Raw genomic sequence first — 18859 nt, forward strand, 5'->3', positions numbered from 1 at the left:
CCCAAAAGTAAGAGTGGGCAGAAAGATGGTACCCCAAACCCCAAACAGAGAGCTCCTGTAGGGAACCAGGAGAAAATGTGATTTAAAGGAGGCAGAGGCCAGAAAGGTCAGTGTCATGGAGATATGGAGGAGGATGGCCTCTGAGGGGCCCCAAGACTTGAAGAAGGCAGGTCTGCTTGGACAGTCTGGAGCCTGTGACTTCTCTGCTCCTTGAAGGCTGGTATTGGTGTTTGTACCGCTTAGTGCTTTCCAAGGGGCCCAGTCCAGGCACAGGCATGGGGCACTGTCCAGTGTGGGCTGGACACTCCTCCGCCCTGAGGCCAACCCCGCATCAGCTCAGGCTTATCCCCTCCTGCCTGTGCTGAGGCCCTACCCTATTAGGCCCCACCCCTTCCCCAGCAGCTTCATGGCCTCCCACTTCTGGCACATTCTACCACAGTGAACACAAACTCAGTTCTCTCGCATCACAACCAACCAACATCAAAGCTTCCCTGGACCTCAACCCACTCCAGCTACTCCTCCCTCTGCTTCCCTTCTCAGCCCAAGTGTGGAAAGAGCTGCCCCTGCCCTCACCACCCCCATTCCTGAGCTCACTGCAGCCCTGCTCTCCTGGCTGACTGGCCTTGCCAGGGTCACAGGTTGCTCCAACCAAAGGACAGCGGCCGTATCCTACTTGCCCTCTTGCTCCCCTTCTGGAGGCAGCTGGTTGATGTTCTCTCCCGACTGGGTCTCCTTTGCAAGCTCCTTCTTTGGCCATCTTTTCCCATGCTGGCCTTCCCCAGGTTCCAACCTGCACTCTTCTCCCCTCCCCCCTCCCCCCGTGGGTTCCCCCTGCCCAAGGCCTGACTTGTCACCTGTTGATTGATAATTCCCCATCGCTCTCTCTCCAGCTATGACCTCTCTGCTCTACATCCAACTCCCCCCTCAGCATCTCCCCAGATGCTCTTCAGGCACCTCACACTCCACATGCCCAGAACTGTGTTTCCATGTCCCCCCACCTGTAGCTCTCCCTCCTGAGTCTCCGTCTCAATAAACAGCACCCCCCCCCACCATGGTGGGCTAGGCCACTATTCTAGGTGCCTCCCTTCCTTCCCTCTTCATATTCAGTCCATTACAACAGCTATTAATGCTATACCAACATATGCTCCAAGGAGGCCCCTCTCCCTGCCCCCACCAACCCCAGCCACCGTCCTCTCCTACACGCTACATCCTTTCTTCAGCCAGAGGGAGCTTTTCCAAAATACTAGTACACGCACCCTGACATTCCTCCCGGCTGAGGGGCCCCATTCAAAGCCCCTCCTGTTGCTCTTAGAATCAAGTCTTGCCCCTGCGCTTGTAGGGGGCAGAAGGCTCCGGGCCCCACCTAGCTCAGGTACTTCTCCAGCTTAATCTCTCACCAAATCTCACTCATCTCCCACCTGCTGCACTTCCCTACCAACCTCATCAAACATCACGTACCTCAGAGTCCCTTTCCTCTGGCCTTCAGCATGTCCAGCACCACCCTCTTCCATATGACCAGCTCCTCGAGGGCTTTGCTTTTAAAAGGCACCTTCCTTCTGAGGCCTCTCCCACTCCTCTGGGCCTACGGGTCTCCCCCACTCCTCCTTCTCAGCACTTGTCAAGCTGTGTGTACTGCACCGGCCTTTTCCCAGTGCAGTTCTTGTTATTCCCAAGAGTGGGGACCCACATCTACCTCATTCACTGAGGTGCCTCCAGGGCCTAGCACAGGGCCTGATACCCAGCAAGTGCTCAGTACCCATCGGCTGCACAGAAGGAGGCCGAGCCAAGGTCTTCTTTCCCCACGCCTGCCATAATCAGATTCCTGGCCTTGACGTTCCCACTCCATGAGTCCCTGAGCACAAGTGGACTCCTCAAGGACTCCCAGTCCCTCCGGACAGGCTGAGCACTCCCCAGCGTCTGGCAGGAACTACTCCGCTCAGAGGGCAGCCATCAGCATGGGACCTGGGCCGCAGTTCTGGCTCCTGCCTGAACTCACTGGACGACCTGGGCAAGTCACTCCTCCTCCCCAAAACAGTCACTGGGCATTGCCCTCAGATATACCGAGTCATCACATGCCTCGGTCCTCCCATCGACCCTTTACTATGGTCCCCATTTTCCAGAAAAGGGAACTAAGGCCCAAAGAGTTCAAGTGCCCTGGCCAAGATCACCCAGTCAGCCATCTTTCCACGGAACACCCTGCCCCTGCACAGACTTGCTGCAGAAATACTTTCACATGATGCCAATCAAGGTTTCCTTAGCACCTTCCTTCTCCAGAATTCCCAGGGGCCTGTAACAGCACAGGCAAATAAGAGCGGCATCGTTCCTCACCAGCTCTTCCTGAAAGGGCTGCCAGCTCTGGGTGGGACCCACAGGTGTTGGCAGCTGCAGAAAAATGTCCTGCAAAGAGCCAGGGCAGGAAACCAGAAAACATGGTGTGCTCCCTAGGGTGTGGTCCTGCCGCCCAGGTCTGCCCTTGACCTAGGGGGAGAAGTGACCGACCCTCCACCTTTTCCGAGGCAGCAAGACAGGCCACCCCAGAGAGGTCTGGGTGCTGCTGACTTACATTTCCCAGGACGGGGTGCCACTCCTTTGAGCTCCACCACCTGCCTGTCTTTTGTTGCCCTGACAAGCCAGGGGTGTCAGCCAGTCCAGGAAACAATATTTGGTTTTGTTTTTAAAGAAAAAGAGTTGTTTCTGTGGACTCCAGAATGTCTTAGTTAGAGGGACCTTAAAACCCGACAGCTAGACTTCCTGAGGCCACGCAGCAAGGGGGCTCTGCAGAGCAGGGCTGGAGCTTGGGTCCCCTGATCATGGCTGCAGCACCAGGGGTCCCAGACCACCACCTGGAAGCAGCTTTCTGTCCCACTGCCTTGGGCCAGGAGATGAGCGAGTCTGCCAGGAGGCGTGTGGAGCTACCAGGATCTCCTGGATCTGTTTTCATTCTTATGCTGCAGCTCTAAGGTTCATGGACTCAAAGGAAAAGAAAAATCAAACAACCCCTTGATTGGGAGGAGTTGTTTCCTTCTGATCTAACAGAGAAGGAAACAGAAACAGAGAGGCTGAGTGTCTTGCCCAGAGATACAAGGCAGCTGGAAAGCGGCAAAGCAGGAACTGGACCCCAGACTGGACCCAGTGCTCTTATGCATGATACAGCATGACCTCCTGCCTTCAGCAGCTTCGCCAGTCCGGTGACTGGTGATGCTGAGCTGCCTGACTGAACATTCAGCTCATGACACCTCGGGCTGTGGCTCTAGACTGGAGGCATTTCTGAAACCTGTAGCTTTCACCCAGCACATGGAACTCAGTGCACAGTTCCCAAAGGAGATGGCATATCCCTGTGCTCCAGATTCCAGAAGAGGGGCTGTGGTGGAAAGCAAATGGCATTTCAGGTAAGGTGATAGGGGGTGAGGTGTTGTTCTTGGACTCTGCATATGACAAAGACTCAATAATGAAGCTGTTCTGTTAGGTAGCGAGCTCCCTGTCACTAGCACTGTTCACCAATAGGCCAGATGAACAGGCTAGGGGACCCTGGAGCCGGGGAGAATTAACGGTTATTGCATGCCCATGACACATCCGGCATGCTGACAGAAGGGGCTTTAGGTAGATTACCTTGTTTACTCCTGTAACAATGGTGTAAAATGGATATATTTATCTATTAAATATTCCATGTTTGTTCTAATAAATATAAATAGATATATTTCTTCCTGACTAAATGGAATGTTGAGGCACTAGATGGGGTGGGCTGCAAACATGATTGAGCAAAGCAGAGGAGGCATAAGGAACGGGGAGAGATGGGACTGTGGTGAGCTGGAAGGCAGGTCATCCCCCCTCTCTAATGGTACTACCATACCCTTGTGTAATTCTTACTGGGTGCCAAGCACTATTTTAAAGGCTTTACATGCATTACCCCATTTAAACTGCATGTCAGCTCTATGAGACAGGGGCTCTAATCATTCCCATTGATACATGAGAAAATGGAATCACAGAGAGGTTAAGCAACTTGCCCAAGGTCACACAGCCAGTAAGTTAACAGAGCAGAATTTGAACCCAGGTCCTCTGTTACAAAGTTCAGGTGCTTAATTGCCATACAATACTCACTAAAACTTGAAATTGCCTGTTTTTAAAAAAAAACACACACAAAAAACACTAAGTCAAATAAAATAGGAGAAGCAGATCCAGCCCAGAGCTAAACTTCTGTCAAGTAATTTCCCCAAGGGCATGCAGCTGGCAAGGGGGCATGCCCATTACTTTTCTCTCCACCAAGATGCATTTTTCTCTTAACTGAGGGGATGAACTCAATGGCCTCCAAGTTACCTTTCTAATCTGAGATTCCGTGAGGCTATTCTGCATGTATATTTTCCATATATTATTATTTTATCACAAATATTTTATCTCACCTGTCCTCCAAATTTGGATATTTTAAAGGTTTTCCAAATTTCTAATTTTATTATCTGTTGCTAAATATTTCTTCCCTGGGGCATGCACCTTGCAAAGTGAGAGGAAGATGTGATTAGAGATGCAAACACTGTCACTTTGAGGCTCACTTTCACAGGCAGCCAGTGTCCTGGCTGAGGGTCGGTTCCCAATGGTCATTGTGCCCTGGGAGGTCCAGCCACACAGAGCCCGCCAGCTTGTCAGCAGTGACATGCTGCTGCTCTCCTGGTGAAGCTCAAAAAGGAAGGGACATCTGTGGCGAGAGGAGCAAGCGCCAGGTGGCATAGCCGACTGAGCTGTATCTGCTAAAAATATTCAGTTGTCAAAAGGTAAGGAACACACCTCTTGGGGAAAAATGAACGAGGGAGGCTGAGCTGTGGGTCACAGGGGATGGTCACAGCAGGGTCTGGACACATCCCAGGTTCTCCTTTTGTTAGGGTTCTGCAGAAATTACATCATGTCACAGCATCCTGGGGAGGGGCCTTTACTGCGCAGTCCGGCACAGGCCTGCGGTGCCAGGAATTCCACAGCATGCGTGTAATACAAGCACAGGCACCGAGCCCATCAGTGGCGTGTCTATTTTAAGCAGTATTTTGTATATTTACGCAACAATTCGTACTAACGCCTGGTCTGAGCCTGGGGCTAGGCCAGGGCCAGAAATACAAAGCTCAATAACTTGGTGACCTTGATTTCAATTGTAAATAACTGGTACTTAAAAGATCACAAAGAGGTAGAAACGCAGACGCTGCACCAAGTGCTATGAGTGTTCAGGGGAGGACCACTGGGTGGTTCTTAGATGACTTTGCAGAGGAAATGCCTTTCATCCAGGTCTTTGTGGGTGAGTGGGGTCTGACCTCTGAGTCTCCTGTTTTGTGAGCCCCACTCTGGCGCAGTGAGGAGGGCGATGTGGGCCGGAAGGTCTGGAGGCCTGAAAGGTGTTGTAACTGTACGGATCCCAAGTCGGGCAGAGCAAGGGCCAGACAAAAGAGGACACAGGTTCGAGAGGCCAGGACAGCCTGATGGAGACAAGAGGGAAGAGCAGGTCAAGGAGCCTTTTGCTACACCTTCCAGCAGGACTCGTACCACTCACTCCTCCACAGAGGCCAGCCCTTGTCCGTTTTACAGGCTGGCATTTGTGCCATGTGGGTCATTTCCTCAGTTTTCCTGTTGTGATTTTTCATTTTAGGAGAATAGCAGCGGCTCAGGCATCTGACATCCAGCACAGCTCTGAAAATAAGAGGTGCCTTTTATGCTAAAGAAATTGGTACAAGTGGAGATGCTATGGAGTGAACGACCAAGTGCTGACGCCTAAGAACCACCAAGCAGGCAGCAAGCCTGGGCTGAAGCCAGCTCGGGTCCGAAGCATACACCCAAGGCCCTTTTCCAACCAGACAGTGAGATTAGGGAGGGAGGGAGGCAGGAAGCCGGGCCTCTTGTGTTCAGAGAAGTGAAACTGCCAAAGAGGAGTGGACTCTTTAAGTGTGCACATTACGTGGAGTTGCTGCCGCCTTCAGCAGGCCCTGATGGGCAGGATTCTCAAACAGTAACTTTCAAACTGTGCTCAGGATTCATGGAGGGGGGGAAGCTGAGCCTCTGGGTTCTGGACGCCTCCTTCCCCACCACACGGAATTGTTTTTTCAGAGCAGGCATCGATGTAAACGGAACTTTGTAAAAAAGAGTTCTGTGAATTTAAAGACAATTTGAAAATTACTGTTAAAGATCATTTAGGCTTGGAAGGTCCTTAAAACCTCTGACTTCTAACGTGCGAGGGGAGTTGTGCACCATCTGATTTGGTCATTTTTAGGCAGATGCTGGCACTGGGGTCTCACAGCTTTCCCACCTTAGGGCAGCCTTCCTGTTATTAAGCTGAAGTTGTCAGCCTGTGCTCCCACCGCAGCCTGCGCTCCGGCTGGTGCAATTCCTCTTCCACACGTCTCCAAAGGATGCTGCTCGAGACACCTTCCCTCCAGGCCTAGCATTTCCACATCCTCAAACAATTCCACTCAGGATGGATTCCTGATCCCTCCCCAGGCTTCCCCGCCCCCTGCAGGTTGTCCTTAAGAGGGAATGGCCCGTAGCAGCCAGTGGCCTTCAGGTGGGGCTGGAGCCAGCCCCGCCTGAAGCAGGCAGCTGTGGCGTCCTCTCTCTAGTGTTCTTCTAGCCTCACTTCCTTGTTCCCCAGACAGGAAGCAGGCCCAGAATGCGCAAGTGACCAGATCCTGGAGACTGAATAAATGTCTTATTCTTTACTACAAAGAAAGTCAGCCAGGGTCAGAGGTGTAATCCTTTATCATGGAAAAAGAAACAGCTATCATTTGTGGAGTGCTTACTCTGTGGTAGGTGCTTTCTACAGAAATTACGTGGAAGTCTCGGTGCAATTCTAGATAACAATTCTATCTGACAAGTAGCAGGAATTGAGGCTAGAAAATCAAGTTGAGGCTGGTTAAGAAAAGCCTCAGGTGCCTGCATAGCAGCCCAGCCTGTGTCGTGCAGGCAGTGGGGGATGGGGTGGTGTTCAGTTAGAGCTGTCATCCGTCATCCGGTGCTGTGCAGCAGTAGCTAGAGGGCATGCCGACCAAAGCTGTCTATAGTAACAGCTGATGGAATATGTGTATACACTAGGTGCCTGATCAATGCCTGTGGGCCAATGGCTATGAGTTGCTATGCCACCCTGACCTGTAAAACCTCAGTGTTTCCTGAAGCACAGAGATATACATGCATTGAGATGAAAATACGATGAGAAAGGCTGTGAACTGTACTAAAATCCCATAGTGAATGCAAGGTATCATGGCTGTGCCAGGAAACAGCTGTGATTTAATGACTGCGGCAAGACTTTCCCAAACATCTGAAAGCACTCGAGGTAGATTAGATCCTTTTTCATGAAAGAGCTGGCCGGAACCACCTGTAGCTAAAACCTGAAGAGCCCATGAGGGGACTGTGTGTTCAGGCCCCAGACTGACAGACTCAAATATTAAAGGGCGAAGAAAAGAGAGGCCATTCTGATTGTCCCATAACGGCTGGCACCTTCTTGGTCCGTGCCCTGAGCAGGCCTGCTCCCCACCAGCTGGCAGGAGAGGAGAAACCCAGCTCCTGCAAAACCTGTACCTGGGACCCTCAGGTCACAGGTGCAACCGCTGCCAGCCTCCCAGAAGGCAGCTCAGTCCACAGGCAGAAAGGGACAGGGAGGAGATCTGAGCTCATTTTAAAAAAGAATTTTCCAACCCTAGGGCTACAAACTTGGAGAAAAGTAAGCTCGAGTGCTTCTGAGCTCCCCACCATGGAGAGTATTTGACAGGATAAATGACCTCTCAGGTTTGGGGCAAAATAGATTCCTGTGCTGCGAGGGAGGCTGGACTTGTGGTCCAGTGGGTCCAACTCGGATCTCAATGGACACAGCACCCACCCTGGTGGCCACAACAGCCTATAGGTGAGAAGGTGGGAAAACAGGAAGCAAGGAAGGGCATGGTCATGGCTCAGAGGGGTGAGGTGGCCTGTTGCAGGTCACATAGCTACTGCATGCTGGAAGTTGGGACCTGCCTGGTCTGACTGGGATGCTGCAGACGCAGTGGTTAGGCATGGGGAGGGATGTCGATGGGGTCAGACTGCCTTGGTCCAAATCCTACCTCATCCCTACCAGCTGTGTGATCTGGCCAAGTAGCTGCCCTAGACCCAGAGCGGCTGCCTGGTGGCTGTGGCTGTGAGATGGTTTTATTATACCTCCTGGCTATTAGTCCAAGACTGTGTTACCACTTCCAACAAAAGCCCAATACTTCTAAACCTTTCTACAGACATGTAATTTTCCTACTGTAAAGCAGGTCTTCAATGTGGCATGCTACATAGGGATGACTGCTGTGAGCCCTTTGGTGAGCCCAGTGGCTGCCCCTCAGATGACTGGTGACTGTACCCAGCTGTCCCTGACAGCTGCTTGTCCGAATCTCCTCTCTCCTGAACACTCCCTCCCCCCAGTATTGCTGGATGTCAAGTGCTTCTCAGCAGAGCTCCCAGCCTGGAATGCTCTCCCTCCCTCCCCCTTCTTTGATTAAGTCCGATCCTTCCCAAAGCTCAATCCAGTTCCATGTCCTCAGAAGCTTTCCCTGAGCCTGAGCCAGGTCACATCCCCTGTGTTATGCAGTGTCATTGGGGTCTCAGCTCCCGCTCCCCACATAAGAATGCAGGACATGGTGAGGCCAAAAAGGAACACCCACGGAGCCATAGATAGGGGAGTCATACCACTATAGTCTCGCTGGAGGCTGGGTTGGAGACACAGGAAGCAGGAACCACACGATCCGCAACCCGCCGTCCGCTTCTCTGCCAACCAATCTCACTTGCTAACTGTCATCCGCCTCTCTGCAATCCACAATCCACGCTCCGCGCTTGCTAGCATAGCCACTGCAGTTATATCAGTGGTTAATGGCTAACCGGTAACAACTGATGGCCAACTAGTCACAGCTGGTGGCCATCTAATAACTGAGCCAGCACTTTTCCACGTGAGGCCAAGAGCCTGGAAACTGTTCTCTGGGACTCTGTCCCCACACCCTGGTTATACCTTCCTAGGGGCAGTGTAGTATCGCAGGAAAAAGAATAGGGCTTAGGAGCCAGATTCCCAAGGCTGAAACCAGGCTCTGCGCATTATTAGCTGTGTACCCTGAGCAGGTTATTTAACTAACCTCTCTGTGCCTCAGTTTCTTCATCTGTAAATGGGGATAATGTCCTATTTCTTGACCTGGGGGTAACTGGGCATAGTTACATGGGTGTATTTATTTTGTAATGGCTCACGGACAGTGTACTTATGACTTTTTTTGTATGTATGGTATTATGTTTCAATTTAAAAATTACTGAAAAATAATAGTATATACTCACAGGGTTATTGTGAGGTTAACTTTGCTAATATAGGCTATGTGCTTAGAGCAGGGACTAATGCAGAGTAGGAGCTCAGTCAGTATTTGCCCTCTCTAGCACTTTGCATGATAGCACGCATCATAGTTGGGTTTATTCTTCACAATGTAAGGAAAACCACGTGCCCCAGTTTTCCATAGATTGAGAAGCTCAGAGATGTCCCCCTCACCCAGCTCAAAAGAAAAGCCAATGGTTGGTGATAAGATGCTGGTAGAACCAACCCTCCCTGGACCAGCTCATAGAGGCAGCAGTCGTGATGGAGACACCACCCTCTCCTTCTCCTCCTCCCTAGCCATGGCCAGGTTTGCAAAGGAATCCAAAACATGCTGATGGGGATGCTGACACCCTTCGAAGCCTTCCAAGACCACAGCCAAGGGGACAATGGTGAGGAACAAATCCAGTGGTGAAGATGGAACTGCTGACTCGGAATGCGACACATCCCAACATCCAAACTTTGACGGTGAATCTGTGGCTGACGGCGGCTTCAGTTCCTCCTGTGACATATGATGCGTACGACAGGAAGCTTGTACCACCTTGTACTCCAGTGGTCCGTGCAAGACAACTTTTGAAATGGAAATCAGTAGGATGATGGATCAAGGTCCAGATAAAGAAAATGCAGGGACAATAAAAGCCTCCGTGAGGTTTAACTAAACTGTTAGAATTGTATCAGGATAATAGAGGTACAACATCGATAACAGCGTTAGAAGAAAATCCAAGTTTAAGAGTAAAGGGATTTGGCCATTTGCACTTGAAAAACATGAAACAAGACTCTCCTGGTGGGATGGTAGACTGGACCACACAAACGTGCAATTTGCAGGAAGCCTTTCACCAACCCATTGCCTTAAATGTCCGGCTGCTCAAAGCTGTGGCCAAACTGGTGAGTGTCTTCACGAGCAGAATGTGGAATGGAGGCATCATGGCACAGCTGCAAGTAGGAATGTTCACGGGCAATTTGAGCACCTGCTTGCTGCTCATATCTCATTTTCCCTTCAGTTAAAAGCTTCCAATGCTTTCGACAGTTCTTAGCATGACAGAAGGAATAGAGGTAGGCAGGCTGCGAGATGGGGCTATCAAAAGCTTCTAGCGCTCATACGTTAAGATCAGACTGTGAAATCGCCACCGCTAGCTCAGTTATCCTTCAGAAATGCCATTTCTATGCAATCTTGTCAGAGATTAAAAGACACACTCTCCAGTTAGCAGAGAACACACCGTCTGTCCCCAGCACGGTGAACCTGACCGTGACCAGGTGTTAGATGTGAGAATATGAAATGGAGGTGGAGGCTGTCATGGACAGTCCTTCTGGAATCCTCAAATGTAAGTGAAGGGGACACAGGGAAGCTTCTTAACTCCCTTGAAGAATTTTTTCATTGACTGGGAATTGCACCTTCTGCAACGGTCCACCTCCTGTCCAGCCTCTGTCACTTTTCTGTTCTCCTCGGCACCTGACAGCCTTCATCTCTGGGACTGGTCACCTTGCTTCTGTTAATTCCAGTGCTTATCCTGAGCTGCAAGACTTAAAAGATGACAGCTTCTGACATCGCCTTAAAAGGGGCTTCTTTATCTTCTGCATATGAAGCGATACCTCGGTTGATCAGAGCTCCATGTCACCTCTCTGACCAAGAAGAGGAGGAAGGTCTCCAGTCTGACAGAGCTACTGAGGCAGCCTTTGTCTGTGGCTACTGGACTCAACACAATTTTCTAGCCGTATTTTTAACTGGAGAGATGACAGCAGCAACAATAATACCAACTGAACATCTGTGATCCTTCAGTGCTTATGAGACATCCTCCTAACTACAGGGGCTCATTTATCCCCTACTAGAAATCAGGGGAGTGGGTAATGCCATTTCTCTTTTTCAGATGGGGAGATGAAAACTCAGAGAGGGAAAGTCACTTTCCTGAGGTCACACAGCCAGTGAGCAACAGAGGAAGGGCACCAATCCCCCCCGCTAATACTACTCTTTGGAATATGCACTCCCTGGTTCTCATGGCTGGAGAAGATGCTGCTGATGGGAGAGACTTCCAGAGCATGGACAGATAGCAGGAAAGGGGAGTGGATGCCTCCTCACTGCTAACTCTACCATCACCATGGGCCTAGGGAAGCCCACTATCATCACACTCATCCAAACACTCACTGTGCTCCACTGGGGCCCAGCCATGCGCATAGGGAGGGGCAGGAACACGATCTTACCAGGGACTCGACAAGCAGGTGGCTAAGAGGCAGAGGACGCAGAAAGTAGGGCACCCCTTTTAGTTAGTGGCAGTGGGCTGTGAAAGAAAGAAAACAGGCTTTGGAGCCACACAGGGCTGGGTTTGACTCCCAGCTCTGTTTCTTACCACCTGAGTGACCATGAACAAGTTCCCTTACCCCTCTGAGCCTCAGCCTCCTCATCTGTAGAATGGGTGTGCGTGTGTGTGTACATATGTATACTACCTAATGGGGTGACAAGGCTCAGAAATTATATTTGTGAAGTTCTTAGTGCTAAGTTCTGTCCCTGGGGCACAGCAGAACCTCAGTGACAACGGCTGCTGTTACTGCGGACGGGGGGTGGAGGATGGGCAGTAGGCCAGGCGACTGCCAGATGGAACAGGGCTCAGTCCAGGGGACTGTGTGCTGCATCTCAGTCAGTGGTCACCAAAGGTCAGTGAGTTGTCTGAGGTCCTTTCTGAACATGCAGAGTGAGGGCTGCTGGGAAGAAGGCAGGTGGGGCTGACCGCCCCTCACGTGGAGGGTGAGAATAAAACTGTTTCCCTTCAGCCCTCTCTCTCTGCTAGAAAAAGGTTCCCTTCAGGGCTTGAAAGTGGTAAATGCAAGGACTGCTGTTCTCAGCAGGCAGGGAGCTGATGCAGAAGGACTCCAGAGACAGAACAGAAGCTTTCAGGAGGGTTTTGCTCCATTCTCAGAATAGACACTTTTCAGTAAGGAAACCCCAGGCGTCCCTGAGCCTGTGCTCACCCTCTGAAGCCTCTAGGCCATGCAGAGTCAACAAGGTGTCTGAAGCCCAGAGTCACACAGACATTGGTAGCAGAGCCAGGACTACGAGCCTAGACACCTGTCTCCCAAGGCAGGGCCAGGGCTAACGTGACGGGGCGTGACCTTGTTACAGATGACCACTCACTCCCCAGGCACTTTCCTTCCCCAGGCCTGGTGCTCAGTAGAGAAGTGAGTCAACATGCAGTGTCTCCAGAAAGCCTGTGGGCAACTCTCCAGCAGTGCTGGCCCTGCCGGGACCAAGTGTCACTTACAGCTGCTATTTACAGCATGTGCAGTGCCTTTCAGAGCAAACAGCGGCAGCAGGAAGGCAACTCTGTGACTGGAGCGACGTCCAGATGAGCTGCAGAATCAGCTCTGAAGGGCGGAAAGAGAACAGATTCTGCTAACAGTTCTTGCAGATTGACTCAGTGTTTGCCGAGCATGGTGGCAGACGCCGAAGTGTTCTCCAGCCTCCTGACTTCCCCACAGCCTGTGAGGCAGAGAGAGTTATCCCTGGTCCAGAGATGGAGAAAGTCAGAGAGTTACAGTGACTTCCCTCAGCCGCACAGCTGGTAAGTGGCACCATATCACGCCCAAGATCACTGTGATGTGGCCCCCTGTCGACATTTTAAACTTACATATTTTAAGTGGATTTTATTACATGGATTTCCCCTGCCTGTGGTCTCTAAGGCCCTGAAAGCATCCATTTGTCTGAACCAAACAGAAAATAACAGATGTAAGGATAAGGTACTATAACAGGTCCTGAGGTTCACATGGAGAGAAGGTGTCGAGCAGGCGGTGGCGGGGGGTCAGGGGGAAGGTCAGGAGGACTTCGTGGAATGGGGGCATCTGACCTGGGCTGTGAAGGAGAGGTCGACTTAGGGACTTGGAGAGTAAGAGGAGGAGTGGGCTGTCCAGGTGGAAGGAACAGCAGAGGCAAAGGCACAGAGGCAGAGAAGCGTGGCACGCACGGAGGAAACGGTTTGACTTGGGCAGAGAGAGGTGCCTGAGGTGGTCTGTGGCCTAATCAACCGTGGAGGGCACTGGGGGGCCAGCAAAGGATCTTTCTGAGCCAGGCTTTAGGGCCAATTACGTGGCAGAGTTACAGGAATACCAGGCTTCGGAAATTTAAAACTAGCCACAAATGCATGCAATGTTTACAGTGTACAGTGACTTTTATTTGCTTGTTCCCGCTCTGCCCTCACAACAATGAGATGAATTCTAGAGCCTCTTCCATTTGATGCAAAAGTGACGGTGCTCCTTCCTAACCCCCCCACCGACACCTGTGACCCCATCACAAGCCCCTTCCTGGTCGCGTCCTCAGAAGTGCTTCCTGGGCACTGCCCAGCCCTCCGGGTCAATGGCTGCACACGCAGCGCCACCTGGGAGGTGACAGAAGTGGAGCTGCAGGACTCAACGTGAGCTACAGCGTTTATCGACCATTCACAGGTACCGGGCGCTGTGCTGAACACCGTGCCTGTGGTGAGTCATTCAGTCCTCAGGACAGCCCTTCGCTGTGTCACTCTCCCCACTTTGCAGATGAGAAAGGGAGGCACAGAGGGGTTAGTATGTTGCCCAAGGTCACACACCCAGCAGCTGGCGGAGCAAGACCTCAAACCCAGGTCGGCCAGCCCCAGGGCCACGCTCCTGAGTCCCACCCACCCCTGCCCTTATCCGGTCTGCCTGCCTCCTCTATGATTCCATGTCCGGTATCATGCCAGTTCCAAGCCACCCACTGGAAGTGATCTTCCTGCAAATTCCTTAAAGGACTTGCGTGACGCTTCTGGGAGCGGCTCCAGAACCTACACTGGGACCTACATCTTGGGCTCTCCAGGCGTCTGAGCTCAGAGACAGGCCTGCCTGAGCACGAGCCTGTGGTTCCCACCCCACCACAGCCTCATCCTAAGGACTCAGGCACGAAATCACAGGTTTCATGTGTTGGTTACATTTTTCTAACACACATTAAAAGAGAACGTGACAAATGAAATAAGGAGCATTTGTCCAGGTGCCGCCTAAAGTCACCCCTGCCGGTTTGCGTCACAGCCTGTGGGAGGCTCTCACCCAGACATCTGCAAATGCGAAGGACCAAGCTGAGGCGGGTAGGAACCAGGGCCCAGGAGTCCAGGGAGGGAGTGAGATCTGTGAGGAATTCCTGGAAGGACGAAGCAATGTTCTAAGCATGGTGTGTGTGCGCACATGATGGCTTTCCAAGAGGAGAGCGACAGTGCCCCCCAGGCCCAGTTAACAGGGGTGTGTTGAGGGTGTGCCCAGGCCGCACGGTGATGGCTAGGCCCATCTCTCGAGCCTGCTGGAACCCCAAGCGCCTTACTCCAGGCCTTCCTGTGGAGACCCATTGCTTGAGCCCCGTGCAGACATCTCATCTTTGTACTAGAGAGAAAGACAAAGAGGCCAGGCTCCCCCTGCCAAGCCTGCCTGACACCAGGGAGCCGGGGGGAGCCATTTGCTACTTCAGTGTGCTGTCCCTGGAGTGCCCTCTGGCCTGCTGGGTACAGGAGGACAAGGGAACCCCCCTTCGTGGACTTGAGCAAGCACAAGGTCCTGTTCGGCTAGACCCCAGCCGAAGCCCCACTACCTTCCCGGCAGCTTCTCCCTGCCTCAGGTAAGGCCACACTTCAGGGGTCTATCAGGAGGATGGGGCAGACCAAAGGCAAGTTGGCCCCTAAAAGGGGGAAGGAAGAAAGCCTGGACCAGCATGGGGACAACCCTGGGTCACTGCCCTGCTCTTTCCTGCAGCAACCAGACCCCACGTACACCCTGTGTGAATCCAGGTGGGGATACCCTTCTGCCAGTAGGGGCCGCAGCTGGCCCCAGTCCACGTCACTTCTGCCTCCTACCAGCCCCAGTGGGAGCCCCTAGGTCACTGCTCAGCCTGTGGCTGGCGCCCCAGGGGCAACTTTATTTATCCCTTGGCCCAGATCCATTCAAGCCACCACTTCCTGCTCCGCCCCACGGGGCTCCTCCCTCCCCACTGCTGACCACGGAGGACCATGCAAGTCCCTGCCTGCCCTCCTCACTGGAAGGGATTTCCCACTCACTGCGATGGTGAGAAACCAGTCAACAGAGTGCCACTGCCAGTAGGTTACAAACCTCAGTAAAATCACGGTTCTTCGAGTCTGGTCCTAAGCTTGCAAGCTAAGCAGTCCCAGTAACTTCCGACAGACGGATCCGAGGCAGCCCCGCTGCTAGATCTGCTGATGTCCTGCAAGCCTATGGGAACCGGCCTTCTCCTCTTTGATAGGGGTGACCACCCTTCCTTCTGAACGAGCCTGCGCCCACCTTGGCCCCCACTGGGTGAACATACATTCCTCTCTGGCCCTTAAAGATCCTGCCCCAGGCTGAACAGCACAGCCTGTGGACAAGCTTCCCTTGCCCTCCGGGCTGCCTCCACCTTCCTTGCCTGCTCCTGGCCCCAGGCCCCAGAAGCCCTGCCTCGCCCCTGGCTGGCCACCTGCTGGCCCTGGTCTGCCAGCCACACCTGCCCACAGGTCGCAGGACTCGTTCACACCTGGCTCCTCCCTGGCTGCTTTGGGCTCATTTTGGCTCCTGTGTTGGTCCCTGTCTGCTGCCACCATGTTCTTACAGGCGTGCCTGCTTGGCACACTGACCCCTGCTGTCCTGTGTGTCCTGGGGACACACCTCCCCCAACTCTCCCCCAGCTGGGCCATCCGTCTTTGGTCTGCAAGCCACCCATGGTGACAGGTGACACCGGTCCACAGCACAAACCCAACATGCTGCTTAGGGTTTGGGCTCCGCGCCTGCTTTGGTCTGATGCCTGTAGCCCCCTCGCTTGGCCTTGGCCAGCTCCACTTGTCTGGAAATCTGCCCCGGGGACCCTGCACCGTCTGTGCCTTTCGAACTCTTTCCTTGATTCTTGGCTTCCCTGGTCTCCTTTCTTCTGAGCCAAACTGCTACTCTCTCATTTTTATTGTAAAAAAGTTTTTATTTTGAAACCATCACAAACATATAGAAAGATTGAAAGTATAATGAAAAAAACTGTTTTTTTCCTGAACTGTTTAAGAGCAAGTTGCCAACCCCACGAATTCCTCAGTGTGTGTTTCTTCCAGCCAAGGCCGCGCCAGGCCTCCCCTACTGGCCAGGCTCTAACTCCCGTGCACGGCCCACCCCCTGTGACGGGGGTCCTCCTCTACCTCCTAGGGTTGAGGCCCCCCAACCAGGCCACCCACCCTATGTTATCTCCTGAGCCAAAGGAATCCTCTGGGGTTGACCATCTGTCTTCACGGAAGCTGAAGGCACTTGAAGTTTCTCACCAGATACCAACCACCACGATACTGTCTCCCTGCCATCAACAGTCACGGCAAGATGCACATGTCCCTACTCACACACACTTACCACGTAGTCCTCCTGCCCTTCCTCTTGTTGACACGTTTCGAGTGGGTGCAAGAGGCTGGCTTCTGTCATTAACATGCTGCATTACTGCCTTCCTGGGCCACGGTTTCCTCATTAGCAAAATGAGGAATTTTGATCAAATGATTTCTAGGGACTCTTTCATGACAACAACAGTAGACTTTTGTTGAGTAATTATTATGCGCCAGGCATTTTAAGTTCTTTACAGCTAACATCTTAGTTAACCCTCATGCATACCTTTTAGGATGTTGTTTTCTCTGTTTTAGATGAGAAAACGGAGGCACAGAGCAGTTACATAGCTTACTGAAGGTCAGACAGGCTTTCTGATATATCCAGGATTCCCACACAGGAAGTCTGGCTTCAGAGTCTACACTCTACCACAAGTGCTTGTAGAAGGAGAGATACCAAGACTCTACCCTTTACTTAAAGAGGCAATCACATAAGTAAATATTGATAGTTCATGCCAGAATAAGAGGTCAGCTTACTACGTGCCAGGGATATTACATACAAACATGGTTTCCTTTCATTTTCACCAATTTTGACACATAGGTGCTATTACTATTCTCATTTTCCTGATTAGAAGACTGAGCCATAGAGAGGGTACGTGGCTTTCTAATCAGTGGCAGAGCCAGGATTTGAGCCCAGGTCTGGCTCTACTGCTAAACTGAGATAGATGCTCCCCTTGGAGGGCAGGGAGTGGAAAATGTCACTCATTCCTCTGGTCGGCAATGGGGTGGGAAGGAGTGTGCCAGGCTGTGGGCAAGTGTGCCAGGCTCTCATTCTATTTAATGTCCACCACAGCCCCGAGAGGCATGTGCACCTCTGAGTGAAGAAAGGTGTCTTAGCAGCACAAAAGCGCATGACTGAAGGTACCTGAGGCCGGCAAGCACAGCATGGCAGGATATGACTGGCTGGAGGGCATCAGTGTCTCTGGGCCTATGGACAGCAAGGAACCACTGATTCTTGGGGGCACACACCACAGCTGGGACCTTTCCTCCAAGAGACTCCAGACTGTGGGGAGAGAGCAACTTTCTCCTCCTTATTCTAAGCGGTGGGGCCAGAGGACCCTTTAGAGACTGGCATCTCCTTTGCCCTTCTCACTCCCTCACTAGTGTGTTCAGGGAAGTCAATACTCAGTACCCATTTCTGGGCTGTGAAAGGAAATTCTTCCCAACAGATGTCTCACCCCAGGCTGGGACACACTGCCAAAGGCTCCTGCCCAAGAAGGGATACCCTGATGATGAGCTCGAATTAGGTTCTCTGACCTTCAGAAACTGCCCGCTTCTCCTTAGGGAGAGATAGGGCTTGCAATAGCCTGCACAGCCCCCCTTACCCGGGCCCTTCCTGGCTAACATCTCTGAGAAACATCTTCTCCCAGTAGGGGGCGCAAAGCTGAAAGAGCTCATTGGCTGACAAGAACTAGAAAGATCCTACATGTCACATCATGATAGCCAGAGATGGTTCACCCCAACCATACGGCGGCCATTTGTGGTATGGATGAGAAACCGAGGTTCAGGAAGAATAAATGTGCTGCCCAAGATCTCAGAGGTTGTAATGGCAGAGTCAGGACTCAGACCCAGCCCTGCACTCCAAGGCCCAAGTCCTTTCCTGCATCCTCCAAACGAACCAAGAAACTGAGACCCAGAGAGGACACTAGACTTGCCCGAGTCCCCAGCTCTAGGGCTTACACCAGGGTACTTCCCTCCTGGTAGGAGGTCTCATTGCAAACAATGCCCAAAGATGGAAAAGGTAAGCTTCCTATGATTTGCTGCTAATAAAATTCAGGTGGACCCATGTTCAATGTTATTGTCAGACATTCCATCTGCCCAACAACCCATGTGTCGTTTTTCTTTTTTGTTTTTATTGTTCATGGATCAATCAGTTGCAGAATTGGAATCTCCAATTCTCTCTCCCTTCTGAATGGCTGTCCACACACAGCAATCAAAGACACACCCTGGCTTACAGCTTTCTACCGCCTGGTTAGAAAGACCACCTGAGCCTGGAGAAGATCAGAATCATGCTGGAGGAGGGGAGCTGGGAAGGAAGGAAGGAAGGAAGATGGAAAGAAGGAAATAACAGTGCAGGAGGCAGGAGGAAAGGAAGGAAGTGGCACCTTTGCCGAGCACTTCCTGTATGCTAGGCCTGGAATAGGCAGCCTAAATTATCTCACCA

General features: G+C 52.0%; 1 protein-coding gene and 1 pseudogene across 7 annotated transcripts in view; one reads left to right on the forward strand and one right to left on the reverse strand.

Annotated features, from left to right (window-relative positions):
- Positions 1-18859, reverse strand: part of HIVEP3 (HIVEP zinc finger 3) — a 437757-nt gene that overhangs the window by 20981 nt on the left and 397917 nt on the right. The window lies entirely within an intron of this gene.
- On the forward strand, positions 8712-11056 carry LOC141572082 (protein virilizer homolog; annotated as a pseudogene).

This window comes from Rhinolophus sinicus, linkage group LG06 (genome assembly GCF_036562045.2).
Source record: "Rhinolophus sinicus isolate RSC01 linkage group LG06, ASM3656204v1, whole genome shotgun sequence".
NCBI lineage: Eukaryota > Metazoa > Chordata > Mammalia > Chiroptera > Rhinolophidae > Rhinolophus > Rhinolophus sinicus.